The 25,262-nt window shown below is 46.2% G+C and overlaps 1 pseudogene; it reads left to right on the forward strand.

Annotated features, from left to right (window-relative positions):
* The first annotated feature begins 4,298 nt into the window (after positions 1-4,298).
* On the forward strand, positions 4,299-13,433 carry LOC120837817 (annotated as a pseudogene).
* Positions 13,434-25,262: the final 11,829 nt, after the last annotated feature.

The raw sequence follows: 25,262 nt of genomic DNA on the forward strand, positions 1-25,262 counted from the left end.
CTTATTGTCATGAAGCGTCAGAAAATATTAAGCCTATCTCGGAATCGCTCTTTATGTACCCCACATATGAGACTGAAGTGTGTTCCTCTATTATGTGTCTGAGTAACAGTGGCAGTCGTGATGCGGATGATTTACAAATTAAACCTGTAAAATATGTAGCAGATATTATTGCCCCATATATAACATACATATACAACCTCGCAATATCTTCCGGTATCTTTCCTAAAAAAAATGCAAATCGCGAAAGTTGTAGCTTTATTCAAATCGGGAAACAAAAATGAGTTAGGAAATTACCGTCCTATATCCATTCTTCCAGTATTCTCAAAAGGATTAGAAAAGATTATTCACTCCCGCATTATTAATTTCTGTGATAAGCACTCGCTCATTACTGACTGTCAATTTGGATTCCGAAAACATAGATCAACAGAAACAGCCTTATTAGTTCAAAAAGAACATATACTTAGAAATTTCGAAGACAAAATTTTGACGCTTGGGTTGTTTTTAGATTTCAGCAAAGCATTTGATTGCATAAATCATTTAATCCTGCTAGATAAATTATTTTCTTATGGCATTCGCGACCTTCCACTCGCACTAATTAAGTCCTATTTACAGCATCGCTCCCAATTTGTGCAAATTAAAAATCAGAGATCAACACCTTTAAATATATTATCAGGAGTTCCCCAGGGAAGTATCCTCGGGCCACTTCTTTTTTTGTTATATATAAATGACATAGTGAAACTCGATTCAACTTGCAAATATATTATCTATGCAGACGACACCAGTGTATTTTTTTCAGATTCATCCGAGGAGGGTCTTGTAAATAAAGCAAATGCGTTTCTTATAAAATTAAAAACATGGGCTGAAGTAAATTGTTTAACTATTAATGTCTCAAAAACAAAAGCAATAATATTTCGCCCACGTGGTTCGAGCGATAGATTATACAATCCTCTCAAATTTGGATCCTTGCACATTGAATTTGTAAATAGTGTTAAAACACTTGGAGTTATTTTTTGTGATAATATGCTCTGGACTAACCATATAAGAAAGCTCTGCTCTAAACTGGGTAAATCTGTAGGAATTATGAACAAACATAGACATGTTCTACCGAAAAGCGTAAAAAGGGTTTTATATAACTCATTATTTTATTCCCATTTGTGTTATTGCAATCTCGTCTGGGGAAATACGTCTGATTCAAATTTAAATATGATACATTTATTGCAAAAAAGGTGATACGAATAATAGCAGATGTTTCTTACATTCATCACACCGAATCATTGTTTCAATTATATAGGATCCTTAACATACAGCAAATTTATAACTACCGTTTAACAATAGCTTACAGAAATGCTACTTACGGCCGTTCCAGTACAATTCTTCAACTATCTGATTTAAAAGAAACAGAATCATTACCCGTCTAGACATCACCAACCTTGGAAAATTCCGAAATGCAGGACAAATTATGGAAAACAAACAATACGTTATGCTTTACCTTTTTTGTTGAATGAATATTGTGATCAAAATATAGATGTAGTGAATATGTCAAAGAGCAGTATACTCAATTTGTATTTTAATACTTAAGAATGTATTCCTTATGTGCGCACTATATTTGCATTGTTTATTTCTGAACGCATTTTATTTGTTTTTGTGTTCCGTCATAGCTGCTGAGTGGAAGGTCCGGAGCTCGTCAAGCTGCATTTCTGCAGCTTTTTCTCCGGCCTCCCATTCACCACATGTATCTGTGGTGAGAATAAAGTTTGTATTGTAATGTATAAGTATTTGTGGCTGCTCCGTGCTTTTGAATGAGTCAACGGCCCGAATTAACCCGCTATAGCTTGCACCGGTCATAGCGTTTCAAGGAGACAATGCTCGCATTCATTTGCAACACTTATTGGACGCCAAATGGCATAATCTGGGCTCGTTTAAAGACGCCCTCCAATGATATTTGAGCTTCTTCCCATGTTGTATTTACCTCTTTAGTGATTCGGTGAACTCAGTGAATAAAAACAAAAGCATAAAATTGAAGTGCATCACGTTTTTAATAGAACATACGAGAACCCGGGACTGGACAAAGTTACCCAAGGAAGTATTTGCGATTACAAATACTGAAATACATGAAAGGGAAGGCTGAACGCGAGATGCTGAGGTACATTTGTATTTTATATATCGGGAATTTGAGAGACACTTCCGTTGAAATGGCATATATGAGTTCTAGAACAGAGAGACTTGAACACAGATATTAAGTTCTACAAGTCCAAAATATGTCACCAGGCACTATCCATTATTTAACACTCAAATACATATACACTGTGGCAAATAGTATCTGTCTACTTGTCTCCAATGGATATATGTAGTACTTGTATTGTCTAAAATAATTCAAATAGGTGAAAAAGTCAGTAACCGTCACAAGCAGTCCCCCCATTAATAGCAATATCATTATAAACAGAGAAGATAAAAATAAGGCTCGATGGACCTCTTGACGCGTTAGATCTCTTGACGCGTTGGACCTCTTGACGCATTGGACCTCTTAACGCGTTGCACCTCTTGGCACAAATTGGACCTTTTGAGTCGTGGACCTCTTGACGCGTTGGACCTCTTGACTCGAATTGGACCTCTTGACTCGAATTGGACCTTTTGACTCGTTCGACCTCTTGACTCGGTTGTCACGTGGCTATTGGACCTCTTGACTCGTTGGACCTTTTGACTAGTTGGACCTCTTGACCATAAGCGTTTTGGGCCGGCTTCTTCTGAGAGGATAAGTCGAGAAAATCCCCATTCTGAGCGACGGGCGATGGGTGCGGCAGCAGCGACCTCGTGACTTACGGGTATCTTCAGCTCCTATCGCGTAATCTGCCCTATTTTTTTTGGCGCTCGCCAAGCCTAGCCCCTCAGGTGTAGGTTTTACGGAGCTGCAAGGCTGCGCCCTCGCAGTCACCGAATTTGAGCTGTCGAAGTTCTTTGGTTTAGCCCGTGACAAAGTAAACGCATACTTGGGAGCTGCTATGCATCCCCGCCAGACTTGGACGTAGTTCAACTACTCTACTCAAACTACTGTAGTTTAACTAGTTTTCCGAGTAACTTGGTAACTTTCAATTACAACTTTATTTGGGTAATTAGTAGTTTAATTTAACTACGTTTTTCAGGTAACTTCTACTCAAATTACTAACTACTTTCAAAACCGTTTTTTTTTTTTTGTAGCAAAAGTTTGAGCGCAGAAATAAATAAGACGTCGGCAGATAAAGTAGCATTCCCGAACAAGGGGCCCCCTCCCATTCCGTTCCCACGCGCTTATACTCGGCAGCCGTAGAAACTGCATCACAGGCGTCCTTGGGCCAAGGTGGCGCCGAGCAGCCAAAACATAACACCGGCGCGCCCGAACGCAGACAGAGATGCTTAACAAGCCTTGGTAAGGTATTGACCTAATCCGGTAATGCACCCAGGCGCCGCCACTCCAGCTGCACCGTGCGAGCAAAGACGGGGATGGAGGGGGGTGAAAGACAAGGACACTCCGAGAGTTGTTTTCATGTTGTCTGCCTTTAGTGAGTTCTGACTCAAGCGGTTTGGGGGCCACGGGGGGCGCCACTGAAATGACCTCGCAGCTGAACACCCGTTCACATGGTCGCCACGTCAGTGCATACTCCCTTGCAAAACCGGACTTCCCGCACAGAAACGCAGACACGGATAATCCGTACATAGGAGCACGTTCCCACTTCTAGCTGCCACAGTACGGGCGACCTGCTTGTTTACAAAATCCTTCGCGTCCTTCCGACCTTCCGCGCCAGGGAGACCTCCTCTTTGTTGAACGATTGAACGAACGGCGTGTCAGGCGCGTCAGGATACCGTAGGCGCCGGCGAAGATTGTGAGTCACCCTTGGGAGATTCTTTTGTTGGACCCGGCGTCAGCGGCGAAGTATGCTTCGTTTCATCTTCTGTTAAACCAAAACTTTTTTTTTCTTCAGTAATGTAGCACTGCAACGAGAGGTGCAGTCTTCCGGATTATCTCATCGTCGTGGCTCGAGGCTTGATCCCTTGAAAGTCAGGTGCACTCGCTCAGCATACGCTTCGAAAGTCGTGAAAATAAAGAGGGGCCAATCGTGACACTCTGAACTTGCCGAAGAAAAAAAGAAAAAAAAAAAAAAAAGAGGAGAGTTTGTTGTAAAAGACCTTCTAGCCGAGGCAAACCTCACATGTTTCCTCATGAACACCGAAGATGCGGACACTCGCTTACCCTGGCCGAATTTCAGGCCTTTCTTTGTGTTTGTTTCTGAGACAGAAAGCTCTGTTCAAGCGAAATGCAAACTATGTCTTCCGAAAACCAAGGTCCTGGCTGCATGCAAGAAGTCAAATTCCAACCTCAGGAAACATATGAAGGTGAGCTACATTTCTTTATTTTCATCATTCTTGTCCAGCTCGCTTGCACCTTTGCATTTAATTGCATTCTATTATATTTCTACTTCGTTTTGAGCTATTTGTGAAAATCTGATTTTACGGCAACAGACGAACGCTGTGACTAGTGCTTGTGATTGGCGCTACAATAGAATACGAAGTTAATTTCACGCCTGCACCTTTTGACCGCTGCTTAAATTATATTACCTTTGAGCTTGAAACCTGCAAGTAGCTCTTACGGTCGGGCTATGATCGTAGTTACAATTCGCCAGGTAATGAAAATGTTGTGCTGCCTAACTTCTTTAGCTAATGAACATAAACGTAAAGTTATATTTTGTCTGACTATTGGGAGTGCTTCACTTGACACAATGTCATAAATTGCAGTCGCTGCACCCTACCCAACTCTCGAAACTGGACAGCGGCATTCGCAAACGAACGGCATGCCATGACTCTGGATCGAGGCCTGAAGCAGAAAGCGAAGCCAAGCAGCTGAAACTGGATGCCTTTCGTTCCGGAGTTTTAACCCAGAAATCTTACGAGGAGGTCGTCGAAAACTTTGTAATCGGGGCGATGCAGCCTTTTTCCGTCGTCGAACACGAAGACTTCCTCAACATGGTGACACGGCTTGCGCCGACGAAGACTCCACTGACGAGACGTGCGCTCATGGAACGCATTGCTGCCCGCTCTGACAAGACCAAGCAGCGGTTACTGGACGAGTTGGGGAGAGCTGAGCACATCGCAATCACGGCCGATTGCTGGAAAGGTTTAAACCGGTAGGTGCTGTTTTATACTATTTGAGCGCGAAGAGATATGATTTAAAAAAAGGCTGCCCTTGTATTATTAAATTAAAAAAAAAAGAAACGGAAGAAGAAAAAGACATTTCTAGAATCGGGCGAACAGTTTACATTGCTTTTTCTCGGTGGAGCTTCTATATTCAAAGGAGAAGTGATAAAACGCAACGTTTAAAATTAACACAATAAAAGTTTAGCAGCGCTCAGCGTATTAAACAGTTTAATACACCTCAGTGCACACGTGGATGATCGGTGACCGAGTGTGTTAACAAACTGCAGCTCGAAGCACGTGGATCGAAATTTCGCGCGGCATATGTGATTAATAGAGCTTCACTGGAAATAGAAAACAACGATGGGTTGCAAGGCCGTGCAGGCTCGTAGGTCACCGTTGGCGGGCGGCATATCTCGGGGATCCTGAGTTTATAACCTCCCCTCTGCCCGTTACGATGACGAACTAGATGAGCTTCGCACCGGCATGTGTTCGTTTAATCACTACAGGGTAGTCCAAATGAAAGACCGCAGGCTTGTAGCCGTGCTTCACTGACGTAGCGCTGTCTTAACTTTCATACAACAAATTTGGCTTTTTTTGGCGCCTATCAAGAAGTATTGTGACCTGATGAAGCATCCCACTGAACGGTGCGGTTGGCACTCAAAATACGATTTTATTCTTTTCAACTTTGAACGAACGCAAGGGCAAGAGAAGGAAATATATTGTCACTAAATTTCATCCCGCCGGCTGTTCGCTGTAATTATATATCAATCAATCAATCAATCAATCAATCAATCAATCAATCAATCAATTTTATTTACATCATCATCAAATAGTGATGTGGGCTGCAGAGGCAAAAAGTACGGCGGGTACGGCTGAAGTACGGCGGGTGGAACGAAGTATAAACTCGTCGCGTAGTAGAAGAGGCTCCCGAACGTGTTTTCGTCCATCGAAACGCCACAATTTGTGTTAGCTCTTACAAAAAAAAAAAAAAAAAAAGAACGCACGAAGTATACATCCGCAGGTGTCAGTATTTTATACTTTTTCTGGTTTTTCTTTCCACTGATGTTTAGTGCGTTCCTTGGGGTCACCGCCTTGTGGCTCGATTCGATGACACTGGTGAGAAAGACGGCGGCACTGTGTTGCAGAAGAGAAAGAGGCAGCATGACGTATGAAAATATTGCTGAGGAGCTAGAGGAAGTTACAAGGTGCACAGCAAAGTGGTCAAGGTGATCACGGATAATGGCTCGAATTTCCTCAAGGCATTCCGGTACAGTACTTTTTAATTGTATAGTGCACTATGTGCTATACTGATTACGGACTGAATGTTTGCATCTTTTTACAGAGTTTATGGTCAACATGACGAAGAGAGTGAGGAGTTAGACATAGTGGATTTGGCGTCAGTTCCGGAGAATGGTCAGCCGTTTCGTTTGCCTCCACATCAAAGGTGCGCTGCGCACACGCTGAACCTTGTAGCAAGTGTCGACGCCCAAAGAGCAGACCACGACAAGGATCGAACCTTAAGCCAGTCGGTCTTCGGCAAGTGCCAGAGCCTCTGGGCCAAGCAAAATCAATCAACGTTGGCGGCAGATGAAATTCATGACCTCTGCGGAAGGTGAGTATTCACCAAATTGCCCTGGGAGCAAATCCTAGGATGTTTCTTTTTTTTGTTTTTTCTGAGAGTCCCAGTTTTTATAAACAGATGTGAAAGCTACACTGTTGAGCTCTGGGCTGGTAAATTATGCGGCCAGGGGGACATAATATGGTCGAATTGTTACTATAAGTCAAATAATACTCGAAAATATGGTAATTTAACTTCATATTAGTAAAAGAGATTTAAAAAAAAAAAAAAACTAAAATAGGCAACTTAAAAAAGAAAAGAACACGTCCGAATGTATGGGGAGCAGAGCGGTGCGCTAAAACTACACTCTAAAACCGGTCCCTCATAAAAAACGCTGTCCCTCTGATTTTAGAGGGGACAACAATGCTTTCAGGGGGACAGCCCTTTTTAAGAGGGAAATTGAAAAATAAAATAGCAACATCTAGAGGGACACCAACATATTAAGAGAGACCAAGGAAACCGTTTCGTTAGTCCCTCTGAACAGGAAAGACAGACAAAAAGATTCACGCGTGTCCCTTCATATTAAGAGGGGACCGGTCCCTCTTAACTGGACCAATGTAGTTCGGTCAGGAGGAGGGGGGCAGGCGCACTAATCCATGGCAAAGAGTTCAGACGGTGCTGAGGCTTCGCGCCAATTCACGGAGAGCTGGAAACGGTCGTTGCCGGAGAGTCGCAAGCGTCATGCTGCTCGTTTGACTTCCTTCGGGTGAGTAATCCTGTCATATTGGCGCTTTTGTTTTGGGTGCATTGCGGGTGGGAATAACGAGCCATCAATATTTTCACGCTGGCTGTGAGATGCACGAGCTTTGCATGTAGAGTGAGAGTGTTCAGCTGTAGTCCGCGGACGCGGTCGCTTCCTGGATCTGCTCGTTCAGCTAGGACAAAGCGTCGCTAATCGTTTGTCCTGCCGTGAGCCGCAGGGCTGTCTTTCGCACAAAACACTTTTAGCGGGTTAGGGTGTCCCAATGTGTACGCGTCTGTCTTAAGCTGGTGATATCAGACCATTTTCTGTCCGGCGCTTTTGTCTACTTTTCAATTTCGAACGCGCGATCGTTCTTCTCCCAGCTCGAGCTGCTAACTTTGCCAGTGCTACGCCGGCATTTTATTACCGGCAATTTCCTGGTATTTTATCCGTGAGCGTACACTGTCGGCATCGAGTACTACAAAGGATGGCATCACCCTCCCTAAGGCAAAGCCAACATAAAGGCACCCTAGCTGGGGGAGTCAGTGTTTGTAAGCTTGGCTCGCCGATTTCTTTCTCGGTGTGCACTCTAAATGCTTGAGGTTGACCGCCCGAGAGCGTTGATTGACAGAAACAATGTTGGCGATTTTGCGTTTGTTTGCCTTCACAATTCATTACAGCAATTTACACTGCAACGTTATGTTGTAGACATCGTTAGCGTTGCAGTGATTATGAACATTTTTTTCTCAAGTGGGCGGCGAGTAAAAACCCATAATGTGTGTGTATGTTTGTGAAAAGGGCAGGGGGATTGGACGAGCACAAACAAAAAGAAGAAATAAAGGATTTTTTTTCTTCACGTGTTCGCGTTGCGTCGGCGTCCCGGCGTCTGGGGGAAGGGTGTAGCGGCGGCCAGGGAGTACATTTTTTTTTTTTTGTATATCTTTGGCGTACTGTTTTGTTCGTTATATTTTGACGGTCGTGCCGGCACAGCTACCGGCTTTTTTTTTTTTTTTTTTTTGGCGCCGACCATGTTTTTGTTTTTGGAGATATTATTTATGATGTTTATTATGCTCTTTGCTTTAGCTGGCTGAATTTTTTTTTTTTCTGTGTCGTGCATCCGCGAAAAATATATAAACAGAAGTTTGCTTTTTTTCTTTTCTTTTCTTTCTTATGCGCTTTAGGGCTAGTGCGTTGACTGTGGGCGTTAAATGACTGACCGTTATTAACAATCTTGTTTTCAGAGTGAGGCAATGGCAACGAACGTTGACATGAAGGGAATCAGGCAGGGGTTCCGCTCGGATTGCTCGTGTAAAGAGCTCTACCGGGACCCTCTGCACGGTGGAACGCACCACCCTGAGTGGTGAGCCTACTGCGGCCACCCGCACACGGTTCACAACGAACTCGGTAATTATTAACTTTTTGTATTCCGGTATGTAGGTAGGCTCTATTTACGTTCTGATGGCATATGCACTGCTTCTGAAAAAAAAAAAAAAAAAAAAAAAAAAATTAATGGCTTGCGGCGAAATATTTACAGAAATGTAATTTTTTATTTGATTATGTTGCTTTCTAAAACATGCGCTAGATCACTTCTGCAGCTTCGAGCCCCAAATGCAATCCATGCTTTCTAAAGCACATGGGGCTTCTAAAGTTCATCTACTACTAAATGCGTTTTCGTTTTGTCTTGGTAATACAGAAACAATTGATTCTCGTAAATTAATCAAAACTGCAGTCTATTCTCGTACCAAAAATTAATAGTAGTAGAAGTTGCGTCATAAGCTAATGTCACTCGCTATTTCATCGCATTCAGATTGGGTTCCGAATCTTTGAACTGTTTGCACTTTATTTTCGCATTTGTTTCCTATCGCCTGCTTGATAACAGGTGAAAGCGCTTCATTACCTTTATTCTAATTCCCACCCTCTGTATCTAAAGGAAAACAATATGGTCTTTCATTCAGCTAAAGGTGGATGCACAACTTCGGTTCCATAACACGATCGTCACCATGCTGGGAAACCTGGAGGAGGTAAAAGGGGCCTTCTGCGGAGACAACCCAACAACATTCTTGAACATTAAGACCATCCTCCGGTCTCGATTGGCCAGAAGTTCTTTCATCACCTATGGTATGTGAAAAAGCGAATGCAAAAATAGAAATCTAAGTTTGACGCTGACGCAATTTTTTTTTTTTTTTTTAAGAATTGCGGCTTGCAGGACGATTTTACCCCTGACGAAAAAGTTCCAAGACCCAAGACTTTCTTCGGTTCGGAGAAAGGGATCGTTTCTGGGAACTAGTCAGTGAAACTCACCGCTAGGCACGACTATGGAGGGGGCACCACTAGTCATGTGCTTATGGGTGTATTACATAACGGGGCTTTCCTACCCCGTGGCATGTGGACAAACCCATGGACTCCTCTAGGGTCTGCTCGTTGAAAATAAAGTGTTTCGATTCAGTTTATGTCGGAGAAGCTCATAAAATCGCTTATGGCCGTTCAAAAACAACAGAAATTCTGAGCTTCTGCTGATGGCAAGAGACGCCGAATAATTCGTTTTTAATGCTATGAAGTAGGTAACTACGCTCTAAAAAAAAGCACAGGAATCTAATTTCCCGAGCCAGCACTTGGAAAGTCAATCACCGTAACTCACGGAAGCAGCTCAGCGAATCACGATGCCGAAACATAAGATTAGACCAAAAAAGCCAGTCCGAGTTGTGACATTAACCAATGCAAAACATCACGCTTGTTGTGCTTAATGTCGCAACTCATTTTTTTGGTATAATCATGTTTCGGCATCTACATTTGCTGAGCTGCCTCCGAGAGTTATGGTGATTGTCTTTCGAAGTGTTGTGCGGGAAAGTAGACGCACGGGCTTTTTTTTTAGAATGCACTTTTCTTTTTGTGTTATCCGCTAAAAAAAGTTTTTTTTTTTTTCCAGCACGATTGTATTGTTGTTGTTTATGATAGTCAAAATGAGTCACTCTGCAGCACGAAATTTTTTGTGTGATAGCTTCCATGAAACGCCGATTTCTGGCGTCGTTCTAAGTCTTTTTTCATTCGTAAAAGCTACCAGAACATCGTTATATAATTAATATTTTGATGAAGACATATCAAAATATTTTCTTGTGTCATGGCAAATAAAACAGTGTTTACTCTTAAAGATTGTTACTGTTTTCTTTAACACATTGATTCCGTTTATCAAACAAGATATACAGATCAAATTTCAATTCTGCTACGCAGCACAAAATAACTTTGGTTAAACCATATCAGCAAAAGTGCGAGAAGTGCAGTGCAGCATGTCAGCTTACACTCAAAACACGAAGGAGCAGAAATTCTACGATACAATAACAGAGATAACTTAAAGCCGGGGTCACGCTGCTTATACATTATACAAAATACATTCTGCAGACATGTTCCAATGCGAGTCACCGCGACATCCGTGCTTTGTATGCCACGTGACAAAGTAACCTCTTGATCGGTTACCTCGTGGCGTACGAAGCGCGGATGTCGAGGCGACTCGTTTCAGAACATGTCTGCAGAATGTATTTTGTATGAAGTATAAGCAGCGTGACCCCGACTTAAGGGGGACTATGCCCCTGCATTTTAAGCGGGCCACCGTCCCTCCGAATTTAAGGAAGAAAATATCTAAAAACTGTCCCTCTTAATTAAGGGACTCTGACCTCAAATTTAAGGGAGACGCCGCCTCGCTTACTTTAAGAGGGGTGGTGTCTCACTTAATTAAGAGGGAGCATCTCCATGTAATATTAAGAGGTCTGTCGCCCCCCTTAAAGTTAAGTGGGAAAAAATCGAAGAAATGTCCCTCTTACTAAGTGGGACCGGGCTTAGAGTGTAGCACTCGTTGAATTTGGATGCATTTTCGGAGCGCGGAAAGAGCACCATATTTTTCTTCAGTTAACCAATTGAGTTTTTCATCACGCTCAGCAAGTTTCTGAATATGTTTATTTTCCATATCCCCCCCCCCCCTAATATGTCTCACAAGCAGTATAATTCACCTACACAGACAACATTAGTGTAACTTTCATGGCTTCATAAGAAAAATGTGAACCGTCTAAAAAAAACACCTGTATATTCGAATGAGCGTTTTTCTTATTTAACGCTGCTGAATCAATTAAATGACGCAGGTATCTTGTTGTGCCCAACGCCACGCGTTGGAATTCACGGTACGACGCGATGCGATGCCTGCAAGGTATATTGGAGGAGAAGCCGCAAAAACTGGAGGAGCTGTGCCTGCGCCTGAAACTTCCGATCCTTCGTCGCCCAATAGAAGCAGATTTCATAAGCGAGTACTGCGAGGTATGTTTATTGTCAGTACTTTTTTGAAATGTACTGTAACAAATGTGATATGTCGTTCTGACTAGGTGATGAAGCCGATTGCCAACGCGCTGGACATACTGCAAGCGGATGACAAGATGTATCTTGGGTACCTGCTGCCCACAATAACTGCAACAAGACGCCGACCAGCGGCGCTATCCGGCCTCCAGTATTGTAGGCCGCTAAAAAGCGCAATTACCGACGGCATTGAAAAAAGGTAAACCGGTGATACTTCTATAGTGGCGCTAGAAGTTATGTGATTTTCATTATTTTGGCCCGACGAGCATGTTAAATATTTTGTCCTCTTTACAGGTTCGCAGGTGCCATGGACGACACCGCTCTGGTGATAAGCGCTGTCCTCATCCCGCGCTTTAAGCGGCAGTGGGTACCGGAAGCTGACCGTGACAGAGTGATCCAGCTGCTGAAGACTGAGGTCTCTCGCCTGCCACGGCGGGAACACCACGTAACTTCAGACCCCCCAGCGACAGGAGAGCCTGAAGATTTCTTCAGCTTCAACGAGGAGGGCCACTGCAGGCGGGATTCAGAAGCCCAGGACGTCATGCTTTACTTGCAGTCAGACGATAGAGATGTGAAGGACGTCCTGAAGTACCCGACCCTGCACAGCCTGTTTCTGAAATTCAACGCTGCCGTTCCATCCAGTGCGTCGGTGGAACGTCTTTTTAGCTTGGCTGGGGACGTCTTTAGGAGAAAAAGGGGAAAACTCTCCGATAAGAACTTCGAAGTTCAATTGCTTCTGCGAGCGAATAAACTATTTTGGTGAAAACGGAAACCATAAAACGACTGCATTTATTTTAGGCTGGCAGGGTTTTTCAGGGATCAAAACTGCTGTTCATTGTGCAACCACAAAAATATAAAAAGTAACTTCGAAAGTAACTTCAAAGTAACTCGCTACTTTTTGCAGTAGTTAGTAGTTTACTCAATTACAATTACAAATGCGTAATTTCTACTCTACTCCAATTACTTTTGGCGTCGATACTCAGTAACTTAACTTAACTACCTTTTTTGATGATGATGATGACAACATTTAATTTGCCCATAGATGGGGTCAGGGAAGGGGGAGTGTTGAGAGAGCCTCCCCCTCTCCCCCCTCAGTCGGCGGCCAGGAGTTCTTGTTCCTTGGCGGCGGCCTCGGCCATCTGGACCAGACGGACCTGTTCACCCGGGTCCGAGCTGAGCAGCACGGTCTCCCACTGCTCGGAGGTTCTAATGTTTAGCATTAAAGTTTGAGCTCTATTTCTGTTGTTTCTATGTTTTTTAAAGCGGCAGGCCCAGACCATATGTTGCAGGTCGGCCCTGTCCCCGCAATGCTTACATGCGCTGGAGTAAAGCCCCGGATAGCAGTGACTGTACGCCACGGGGTTTGGAAATGTATTAGTTTGAAGAAGGCGCCACGCCACTGCCTGCCATTTGGACAGAGTCCTGTCTGCTGCGGGGTATTTAGCCCTTCCCAGCCTGTAGTGGTTAATCACGTCCCGATAGGCAACCAGCCTGTCTCTGTCCGACCGGCGGAACGAGTGTGCGTCAAAGATGTTGGTGACGTCGGCCCGGTCGGTTAAGCCTCGAGCCGCGTCGTGCGCCTTCTCATTCCCCGGGAGGCCAGAGTGAGCTGGCGCCCACACGATGTGAACTCCCCTAACTCGATCTCCGTGGAAACCGGTCCGTAGAATTTTGAGTGCCTCGGACGATATGCGTCCCCTCGTGTAATTTAAAATTGCCGGCTTGGAGTCGCTTACTATGAATTTGATCCGGGAGGACGAGGTCATTGCCAGTGCAATGGCTGCTTCCTCCCCAACCTCGGATGAAGTCGTGAAGACCGTGCGAGAATTAATTAACTTGCCCTCTCGATCAACTACCGATGTGGCCATGGCGTCGCGACTACTGTAATCTGCGGCGTCCACGTAAACCACGTCCTCGAGGTGTGCGAACCTTTTATCTAGTGCTTGTGCTCTGGCCTGCCTGCGTTCCGTATTGTGTTCGGAGTGCATGTTTCTTGGTAATGGTGGGATATGTATATGCCCCCTGATATCGGGTGGAATGTCGTGTTTTTCCCCGAGTCTTCCTTCGTAGTTGATATGTATAGCGTCTGGAGGATGTGTCTGCCAGTCGGACTCTTGGTGAGCCTTTCCATCTGCGCCATCCTCTGTGCTTCTACTAGCTCGTCTAGCGTGTTGTGCAATCCTAGTGCTTCAAAGCGCTCGTTGGAGGCCGTGATTGGTATGCCAATTGCCTGCTTGTAAGCCCTTTTTATTAAAGTGTTGATTTTATTGCGCTCATCTGCCTTGAGGTCAAGGAAGGGAGCGACGTAGGTTACTCGACTCAGGACGAATGCCTGGACCAGCCTGATTAAGTTGCCCTCCTTCATTCCGTGATGCCTATTGGCTATCCGCGAAATGAGGCGGGTGGTTTGACACACACTTTTTTCGAGTGTTCGGATTGTCTCGATGTTGTGGCCGTTCTCCTGAATTTTCAAGCCTAAGACCCTAATGCTGTGTACTACCGGGATGGGCAGCCCCCCGCAAGCGTATAGATGAATTCGTGGTTTTTCGGTGGTTGCTTCCTTTTTTTGCCCTCTCCGGGTTGGCCGATAAAGGAGCAGCTCCGATTTTTGTGGGGAGCAGCTTAAGCCTTTCGGTTCCACGTACCCTTCCACCGCGTTTATTGCCTGCTGTAGTGTGTCCTGCACGTGCCCGTCGCTGCCGCCAGCCACCCAGAGTGTGACGTCGTCAGCATACAGGCTGTGATTTAGGCCGTGTATTTTCTCTAAGAGGCTGGGTAGGCCGATCATAGAGACGTTGAAGAGGAAAGGCGAGAGGACAGAGCCTTGCGGCGTGCCTCTGCTCCCCAACTCCAGCTCGCCAGACTCAACCCCCCCTACTGTCAGGGTGACCGTCCTGTCAGATAAAAAATCCCTGATGTAGTCGTAGGTCCTTTGACCTACCTCCAACTGTTCTAAGTTCTCTAGAATTGCTGCGTGTTTTACATTATCAAACGCCTTTGTGAGGTCGAGCCCCACAATGGCCCTGGTGTCTAGCGGGGAACATTCCTCCCCATCTATAATTTGATGTTGGAGCCTCAGCATCACGTCTTGAGTCGAGAGCCTGGGCCGAAAACCTATCATGGTATGGGGAAAGAGTCCCTTCTCATCCATATACTTGTTTAGTCTGTTTAACACTATGTGCTCCATCAGCTTCCCCACGCATGAGGTGAGCGAGATGGGCCGCAGGGTCTCCAGATTTAGCTTTTTGCCCGGTTTCGGTATCATGATAACCTTAGCGGTCTTCCATTGTGTGGGGATTTTACCGTCCTTCCAGCACTTGTTCATGTACTTGGTGAGAGCCTCGATGGAGTCGTCATCTAGATTCCTCAGCATTGTGTTTGTTACCCCGTCCGGACCCGGAACGGATTTGGTGCGGAGACCTAGTATGGCTCCCCGCACCTCCGCCGTCGTAAACGGATGGTCAAGAGTCTCATTCGAGGCTCCAGCGTATGTTCTAAGTTGTTCTTTTGGATTGGTCCCGATGTATCTGTTGCGGACTTCCTTGATTAGGTCGTCGTTCGTGCCCTGGTAGGTGTGCAGAATTTTACTTAGATTGTGTTTTTGCGTGGTCTTACTTTTATCTGGGTCGATTAAGTACCTAAGGATATTCCAGGTTCTTGCAAGTCCAATCTGTAGTTCCATACCGTCGCACGTGCTGTGCCAGTTTTGGCGCGACAGCTGGTTTGCGTAGTCCTCTATTGTTTTATTAAGGATCGCTAGACGTCGACGAAGTGCGCGGTTTAGTTTTTGTTTGTTTAACCTTTTCTGCAAGCCTTGCTTCGCTTCCCACATGTGCAGAAGCTTAGCGTCGGCTTGTGTTAGTTCGGCTTCCTCCGAAATGGTCTTTGTTGCTTTCTGTACGCATGTGTGAAGCTGTTCGACCCACGACTCGATGTCCTCAATCTCGTGCGTCCCTGTTTTGTCCTCGCATGAATAACGTTCGGCTGCTCTTAGTTCCCTGAACTCGTCCCACTCGACGATCTTAAGCTGCGTGCCCTTTTTTGGTTTGTGGAGGCCCGCTTCTAGTTTTGTGGCCACTATATAGTGGTCACTTCCTAGATTTTCCTGCGTGTTTAGCCACTCGACTTCCTTTTTAGCGTTCTTTGTGAATGTTAGGTCCGGTGTGGTGTCCGCACATACGCTGTTTCCCAACCTAGTGGGGTACGCGGGGTCGGTGACCAGAGACAGCCTCTCCTGCTGGGCATCCAGCCAGAGATTCCGTCCTTTGACCATTTCCCGCTTGTATCCCCAGGCTGGGTGGTGTGCGTTGAAATCACCTACTATCACTAGTGTTTGACGCTTTGCAATGTCTAATGTCTTGCGAAACAGGTTCGCGAATCTGTTGCTTGCGTGGGTTGCTGTATACGTTTAATACAAATAGACTTCCCATGGCCCTTTTTTGGCTTGAGATGATCTCCACGAGGACGTGGTCCACGGTAGTTATGCCGGTATCGCGCCGTATAACCGGTAGATTACGTCTAACGAGGGTCGCTACTGTTATACGTTTATCGTCCGAGGCCGGTTCATCCTCACTGTAGTACGGTTTGTACCCCGAAAGTTTAGCCAAAGCTCCCGTTTCTTGCAGGCATATGACGTCTGGCGCCTCCTCTGCTATTTTATTGTCTATGAATTGCTGTAGGTTCCCCCTTTTGCGGCGGTACCCGCGGCAATTCCACTGCCAAATTATGTATTTGTGATTATTCGGTGCCATAATCCTTAAGCTGTGTACTTTCTAGGCTTGTTCTAGCGCTTTCCAATGATACGGGTCTGGCGTAAGGCTTGGTGGATTTCATCGGCCCTGCTCCTCCTCCCCCGCCGGTGAAGCGCGGTGAGGTGGCCTCAGTCGCCGTTACCCTAGCGTTAAGTGCTGCGATTTGCGTGCCTATGCTCTCGGCAAATTTCGCCAGCATGGCTTCGAATTTTGTGGTGAGCATTTCGCTCAGCTTCTCCCCGAAGTGCTGCAGTGTCTCTGCGTCCCTTTGTTCTGCTCTCTTTGTGAGCCTTGGGATGTTTGTTATTGTTGGGTCTTTCGCCTTACGCTTCGGGGGAGGAGACTCGGGCTCCGAGTTTTCCATCTCGTCACTGGACGAGTCCTCAGCTAGCAGGACCTGTGTGGGTCGTGGTGTGTTTGCCTTGCCCTGGTCTGGCGGTGGGGCCTGCGATTTCGAGGGACCCTGCGTTTCGGGGACTACTTTGTCGGCGTTTTCGCTTCCTCTTAGTTTTGCCACTTTAGCCTTTAGCTTTGTATTCTCGGCGACTACCATCTCTAGCATTTGCTTGATTTTGGTGAGTTCCCCCTGCTGCTGCCTGTCTGCCTGTTGCGCGCTAGTTTGGTTGCTAACCTTTTTCTTTGCATTCTGCGGAGCCGAGCTGTGGGAGACCGTGCTAGCCCAGCTCACCTTGTTCTGCTTGGTTCCCCCCGGAGTCTCGTGTCGGCCGCCTCGGGATGTCGATCTTGACTCATGTCGGCCTTGGGTGTTAGGGCTCCGGCATCTTGAGTTAGATCTTGACCGGCGCTGCTTCCGCTGTCCCGCGTCGTTGTCGCTCCCTGATCCGCGGTGGGGTAGACGTGGGAAGGAGCCCGAACGATCTCTCGTCCCCCTTTCTTTCGTTCTCCCGCCGCCCTCGCTGCCACCCAGAACGGACGTCGACTCTGCGTTTCGGTGCCCGCCATATTGACCAGCGCCATTCTGACGTTCTTTTTCTCGCTGTCTCTTTCGTAGTAGGTACGGCGTTTGGAACCGGTTCTTACAGTTTTTGTCTCCAGTGGGGTGATCCCCACAACACAGGGCACACTTGGGGTCACATTTATGCCCTTCTCGTGGATTCTTTGCACCGCAAGAGCGGCATATTTTGTCTTCGGGCGTCGGGCAGACGTCCATGCGGTGTCCCACTTTTCCGCAGGTGGAGCACACTTCGTGCTTTTTTTTATGTAAGAAACACCGGTACTCCGCTCCACGGTAATATATATAATAGGGCACCTTGTTGCCCTCAAAGACGATGACCGCCGATTTGGTTTTTCCCATTCTTTGTGCCTGAAGGATGGTAGGGTTCTTGTTGTAGACAAGACTGCGCGTAATGTCTTCCGCGGTGTCACAATCTGGGATATTATGTATAACCCCCTTCGCAGTATCCTCTGGCGGCGCCGCGTACGCGGTGACTTCATGGGTCTTGCCTGCGATGCAGATTTTTGAAATGGAGTTATATTTCTTAGCTCGTTCCATGCTTGGTGTGCTTGTCACGATGATGTTCTTCTCCGGGTTGACCCGTAGCAGGTCTCCCTCGGCTTCCTGCTCTTTGAGACCGATGGCGCAAAATACGCCGTCGCGTAGCCTCGCGGAGCTCATCTCACCTTGGTAACATCGAGGCCCTCTCGTGGCCGCAGGATGATTTTTATGTCCTCGCGTGGGAGGGCTGGTTGCTGACGCTGTTTCCTGTGTCTCTGACGTGGTTTTCGGTTTCCTGTCCGGCCACCTGCGTCGTTTTTGGCTGTGCTCGTCGCCGTGAGGCCTAGCTTGTTGAGGGCTCGTGTGCCCCGTTGTCGGTGGCTCACGAGCCAGCCGGCCTCTGCTGTACACTCTTCCGGTGAGATGTCCTCACCTGCCACTTCGACGTAATCCATCTTGGGTCTCGGTGCCTTGGGGAGTGCTCCGCCCCCGCCGCTGGCCTGCTGCGCAGGTGCCGTATTCCTCGTTAGGGTTAGTGGGTTAGGTACCTACTAACCTACTACTACTAACCTATACTACTACTACTACTACTACTACTACTACTACTACTACTACTACTACTACTACTACCTGCTAACCTACTACTACTACTACTAACCCTACTAACCCTCGTTAGGGTTAGTAGGGTTAGTGTAATTTGTACAGACATGTACAAATTACTCAAAAAAGGTAGTGGGGCGCCGGCCCAGCCAATTCCTCCTACCGACGGGCCGGCGCCCCACTACCTTTTTTGAGTAATTTGTACATGTCTGATCCCCGCATCCACTGAAGGAATGTTTCATAGATATTCTCGGTTGATCAAGGAGCTCAAAAGACATGTTCGAGATGTTTTGACTTGAATATGTAAGGATGTAAGGAATATGTAAGGATGTTCATAAAACATTCCATCTTCAAAAAAAAAAAAAAAGAGAAAACGGCTTATCACGCTCAAACCTGCCCCAAAGTGGGATCAATGGAAAAGCAAACTATGCACCAGGCGCGGGCATCTTGTAGAAGGTCTCTGTTTTCTAGCAGCGAGCACGAATTATTGTGTGCTTAATGAACACTAATAATGGCCAACGAATGTAGATGACATTTATATTTACACATCCCAACAACCACATGAAGTGAGAAGGCAGGAATGGTGCGTGTCGATTCTAAACGTTTTAGTGGATCATTTTTAGCTCTTGGATAGCCGTACCCTACAAGCTATAACCTTTCTGTGGGCATTCACCTGTGGGCTTTCTGTGGGGGTGGGGACAAGAGAGAAAGGGAAAGAAAGAGGGCGATGAGGACTTTCCGCCAGGCAGAAGAATATTTCTGCTGGTCCCCCTTTAATAAGCGCGCGCCCCGCGGTCACAGTCTCACTCCGGGTGCGTGCCTATAAAGCATGTTTCAACGGCTCCGATAGTGCGGTACGCGGAACGCGGTAACAGTTCGCTAAAAGTTCCTAAAGTAGTATACCAGGTGCGATTTCGCTTTCAGCTGTATAAGGTGCCTAGTCGTGTGCGTTCGTTGTTCTGTTTCGAGGCGTCCCGCCGTCCAGTAAGGAATCCAGAGCTGCGACCGAAATATTGCCGCGCGCCAAGTAGGCAGCGCGGCCGTAGCCTAACGGTTATCGCGCTTGCCTCCCACGCGAAGGGCCAAGGTTCGATTCCTGGCCGCGGCTATGCATTTTTGTTAACACTGTAATGTGATGTTCTGGTGAAATCGAGAACCGTCTAGCTGATTCGAGGTCAGAATTTTCTACGCGTCGAACCTTCTACGTCGAATGCTCCAGAAGCCAACGTGTGTACAAAAGCGGCTCCACAGGCAAGCCGGAGTCAGTTTTCGCTCCAGCGTTCGACCGTGCTGCTACGCCGACCTCGACGCCCGCGACGCTCTGTTATTATCTTTGTTCTCCCTTTATTTTTTTGGCACAAGTTCGCCACATTAAACGTTTATTTCTTCCCGTTTATTTCCTTTTATTTTGGTCACCACCCGTGACAATATTTCAAGGCATATTTATTCCACACATGCTAAAACAAAATTAAGTACAGCACTGCACCTGCATACGCGCGAAAAAAAACAAAAAAAAAAAAACACTGAAAATAATGTGTTATCCTCGCCCAGAAGCTCCAGTTTAAATCGCCAGCACCTAATGTCATCTGTGCACGATCTCGTCACTTCATTATTACATGCGGCGCCGGACGCCTTCTTGGGAATGGGCTTTATCACTAATTTTATCACTATCACTTCCTGGGAATTATCACCAACATATATCTTTACAAGCGTACACATTGACCCACAAAATTACGCATTCAACACGCAACGTTGGATCAGCTGTTCACTGAAAGTAAAGTTGTTCACTGATTTAAGAAATATAAGCCACTTAGGTGGCCTCCAGCAATCATTAGCTTCATTTTTTACTTATTCAAAGCTTCGAAAAATGTTGGCACTCAACAGGCTGTATAACTGGTTAGGAACCACGAAGTTGAAGAAGTGTCCGAAGTTTTCTTCCTCCTTGAGACAACGTTCAAATGCTCGTTTCACGTCCCAGCATCTGTAATGACAATGTGGACATGATATTTAAAATTTTAAACTGATCTAAAAACAAAACAAATGTCTATCTACAGAGAACAAACTAATGACATAATGCCGTTGTCGCACCCGGAACCATGCAGAAATAAATGAAACTTCAAATTAAAATATAGGAAGCCTAATTCTTTCTTTTTATTACCCTCCGTCTGTTCGAGGACCGCCAAAGAGCATTTTCAAGATTAAACATAATTGTTACTCTTTAAATACGCAGCTGTGCCCAAATCGTAGTGGGGGTAAGCGTATCCCATTAACTTCATTAAAACCGTAGTTGTTCGGGGTGGATAATATAGAAAAGCATGTGTTTTTACTGTGAGAACGAGCCTGCCTATAGTACGGTAAACCCGCAAACTAACAGCTATGGGCAGCAAAAGTTTAATGGTAAGTTCGCTGAGCAAATAAAACTGAGTACGGGAGATACATACTCACCTGTCTTTTCTTGAGAAAAATGAACAAACAAAAACTTGTGGGTCTTGGCATTTGCGCTGCTTGTGCACCATTGGGATACGGCCATGTAAAATGTACCTCTCAACAGTCCCTGAAAGTTTCCACCAAAATATACATCGAGTTCAACACAGTTCAACGTCAGTCACCCGTTCCATTAGGGTCATTGCAGAGAGGGTAAAAAGAGAAAAAAAAATGCCCCCCCCCTCTCACCCGTATGTCGTCTGCTCCGCCGAGTGGGCAGTACCTAGCATCCGGCTGGCGTACAAACTCTGTTTAAAATAGCGTCATTTTGGAAATTTCAAGCGGAGATGCGCATATTTTGGTATGCCAGATATTGTGTATTACTATGCTAGAAAAAAAAAAGACTAACAGAGTCCGATTGCGCTGTTATCTGCGTGCAAATAATAATAAAAATAAAATAGGGAAAACTGTGTCAGACTGGCCGGTCTCTCCGGCGAAAAGTGAATCCGGTGGCTGTGCCTTTCTTACTATACAAAGTTCGTACTGGTGTAGGCCTTTAGCGACCATGAGTGGACGTCTGAAATAATAAATAAAGACGTGCTCTCCTGTTGCAATACACTCCTCAGTGACTTTTCCTTTCAGCCACAAATGTTCGGCGCACTCCTTTCTGATCCTTTGAAAGTTCATGTTCTTAATAAATGCTCCAATTCCACCTCCCTTCCTCGTTCCCCCCATTCTGTTGCATTCTTCCCACACATAGGGTTGCAAGGTGGCTGCTTTATGTCTCTGAGATGTGTTTCCAGAAACCCATACACCATTAAATCCTCCTTCCTTAGTTGCTCCTCTACCTCTTCCCATATTGACCTATTTCTACTACCCTGAATGTTAATATATCCAATGTCTGATTGTGCTGTTTGTTTATACCTGTTCTTACGTTTTCTCCTCTTTTTAACCCTGGGTGCTTTTCCTGACTTTGTTGGGTTTTCAGTTACTTCAGTGCCCCCAGGGCCCTCGGTCCCCTCAAAAAAGCAGTCACCGTGCGGCCCATCCTATCCCCCACCCTGTAACCCGTGGCCTCACTGTAGTGAATGCCATCTGCAAAAGGGTGGGAGCCAGCCTCGTACACTTCCCTGTCTACTTCCATTACGTCGTACCGAAGCTGTCGACTCATACCCTTAATTACTCTGTTGGCTTCGACAACCCTCCTCGCCGTTACCCCGGACTGCCCCCGAACTTCTGAAATGGTGTACACAACCACTTGCACAATCTCAGACACACCCCTCAGCTTACGCATTCCCACGTTTAGCTGCTTTCCCGTCGACAAACCCGCCACCAAGCGGCAGAAAAACGGCGCATACTAGAAAGGGCTAGTGGTATGAGGCTTCGACGAAGGGCGAGCGTAGAAAGGTCCCGGATGTACGTGGCGGCGCTGCGATCGTATACCGGCTCGAGGATCCGACCGGTTCAAAGCGTTCCGAAGGCTTTCGGCGCGGGCTTGGCAGGCGATTTGGCCATTTGGCGGTATGGCAGCGCGAAGGGGTTCCCGTTCTGAACTGATCTTTACCCCGTGTTTGCTGTCGTTTGTGGCTAATAAGTGTTATGCCGAATTAGTCTTTAATCGCGCAGCAAATGCAATGCGAGCCGCCCTGGCCGCCCGCTTTATACAGCATATCCAACACGTGCTTTAGTGGCGCCCTCTCGACCCGTCGACACGGAGTGCGGCAGCCGTGCGCGCTCGATGAGCTCACTACTCCTCTAGTTGACGGCCACTCAAGCCAGGACCTACGACGTCATGAAGGAGGTTATTTTTTGCTCGTTTTTGTAAAAAGCGAAATTTGAGAAAAGAAAAGTTTCTTGAAGTTACTACGTTCAGTGCGCTCAGGTTCGGTGCAAATTAAAAACCAGTCAAAACGTTGTTGCAGGGCCCCTTTAAGTTACTTCGGCTGTTTTTCAGAAAGTGGATGGTGGCCTAGATTCAACTCCGGAGACATTGCTTTTGTGCCCACGGTGGCTTATCTTTCACCTCCAAGTTAGCACAAAGCTTGTTCTCTCTCCTTCCTGTTTACGTGTTTTTTTCATTCCATTTCATTAGCCCACTTTAATATATTTTTTTTCTTGAACTTAATTTTTGATCGGTATCCAAGCGTGCGAAGGTACAGGGACACAGCACTTCGGCGTGCCAAGGAAGCTTTGAGCACGGCGCCAGACGGGCGAAATTTGCTTTCGACGAGTTGTGCTTTTTCCCTGCGACACTGCTCTTTCGTAAAAATTTCCACGTGTTCTCAATGGCAAGTATCAGGCCTCACTTAGGATCTTAAAGAACGTCTTCGGCGAATGACGACAAACGAGTAGAAAACGTCTCTTTAGCACACTGTCCCCGGCGTTTTCAACGCTAGCAAAAAAAAAAAAAAAAAAAAAAAAAAAAACGGCATGCGAGATGGTTGTTCGGTGGCCGCACTCGCGCCACAGTGCTCGCGCTGCGGCGAACAAGCGGGGATGCGCGATCCACCGAACACTGAACAGAAAAGCCAGAACCAAAAGTGCAAGCTCAAGGTGCAAAAAAAAAAAAAAAAAGAAAAAAAAGAAAGAAATACGGAAGATTTTTTTTATGTTTGACTTTGCTACGGCAGGAACCGTGAGACAGAGATTGCAACACGGTAGGAATCCAGCTATGAGCACTGCAAACAAGAGTTCTCGCAAAGTTTCACGCCTGTCTGAGCAGGCTCCTAGAGTAAAAAATGGAAAAATAATAGAAAAATCGACAACCACGAGAAAGCCTGCAATAATTTTTTCTGGTGTTTGGGTATTTTTTTTAAAGTACTGTCACCTGTGAATGCAGTGTTTAGGGTACCCTACTTGAAGAAGGTGCAGCAAGTACCATGTCTACCATACGCTATGTGCGTGCCGCGATGGCGCCACCGTCTGTCGCGCCATAAGCGCATGTGGAGGCGGCGGTTTACGAGAGTGCGGGAGTGGCCATACGTCGCGCTTTTTGCGACCCAACAGGATAAGTGACGGTGTAATATATTTTAAAGCAAAGTGCTCCAACTTAGGAAACCAGAATTATTCTGACAATCGCCTGCTTTCCATGGAAGAGGATTCTTGCAGCGATATCCAGCAGGTAGGCAAAGTCGTGGCTAAATGTTTCGCGCAGATGATTCTTCGACGACCGAGTGCATTGTGTTCCCTTTTTTTTTAAGTGTGCCATCTTACCCAGGCAATTTTTTACGCTGACTAGGACTAGTAGGGAGTTCAGTTTTCGTAGTTTCTTTTATTTCCCCTTTGCCGGACCTTCCGCATCAAAAATGCTGTGTCTGCAGGGTTCCGAATGACGTTGCAATAAGGAGTGGCGTACCAATTTGTTTTCAAATGAGGGGGGGGGGGAGCAAACCAGACCCCGCCGCCTCCCCCCTCTCAGGGCCGGGGTGGGTGCCCTAGGTATCCCTTGGGCGCCGCCGTGCAGTGTTTGCCCTGCCCAGTGGCGGCTGTTTCAAGGGGGGGGGGGGGGGACTCGGGAATGCTGAATTGATCTACGGAAACTCCCCAACCTGAGTGCAAATCGCACTCGTAAAGGCATCGTGCATGACTAGCCCAACGCGGGAATGCCCATGCGGTTTCGTCAACACCTGCGCCCTAAGCCTGGGGGACACAAACATTGCAGCAGTCGTCGACGAGCCAAATATAGTCAACGAGCTTCTTGATTTCTGCTTCATGCTTCTTGATTTGTGTCACAAATCAATAATCATGAACAGACGCGAACAACGCAAAAAAGTCGGTTTAGCATTTATTTGTAAATAAAAATGTGCAAATGTTTTAGCTGGCAAAAAAGGTATTTACACACTTCACATATTTCGGAGATAAGAAGAAAAATTTCAGGCACTTATATTTGATGTGTAAATTGCCACAGCTACGTTAACCTTCATGCACTTAGGTTTCCCTTCTTTTTTTCATGTTAGAGAGACTGTGGTGGTCTAGGCAAAGTGGTGAGGCTCATTTATTTGCACACGAAGTAGGTGGTTCGGGAATTTGAACGTCTCCGTTCACGGACTGCCACTAGGGTTTGCATCAAAACGGTGTCCGTTGCCGGCTAAAGTCACTTTAGTGCCAGCTACACGCAATTTTGTACCGTAAAAACTAAATAAAAAAACGACGCGAACAGAGCTTGCGTGGCGGTTCACACCGTGAAACCTCTGGGATACATTGCCACGACGCTCCGCCGGCTCCACT

The sequence above is a fragment of the Ixodes scapularis genome, unplaced genomic scaffold (genome assembly GCF_016920785.2).
Source record: "Ixodes scapularis isolate PalLabHiFi unplaced genomic scaffold, ASM1692078v2 PGA_scaffold8__174_contigs__length_109621045, whole genome shotgun sequence".
NCBI lineage: Eukaryota > Metazoa > Arthropoda > Arachnida > Ixodida > Ixodidae > Ixodes > Ixodes scapularis.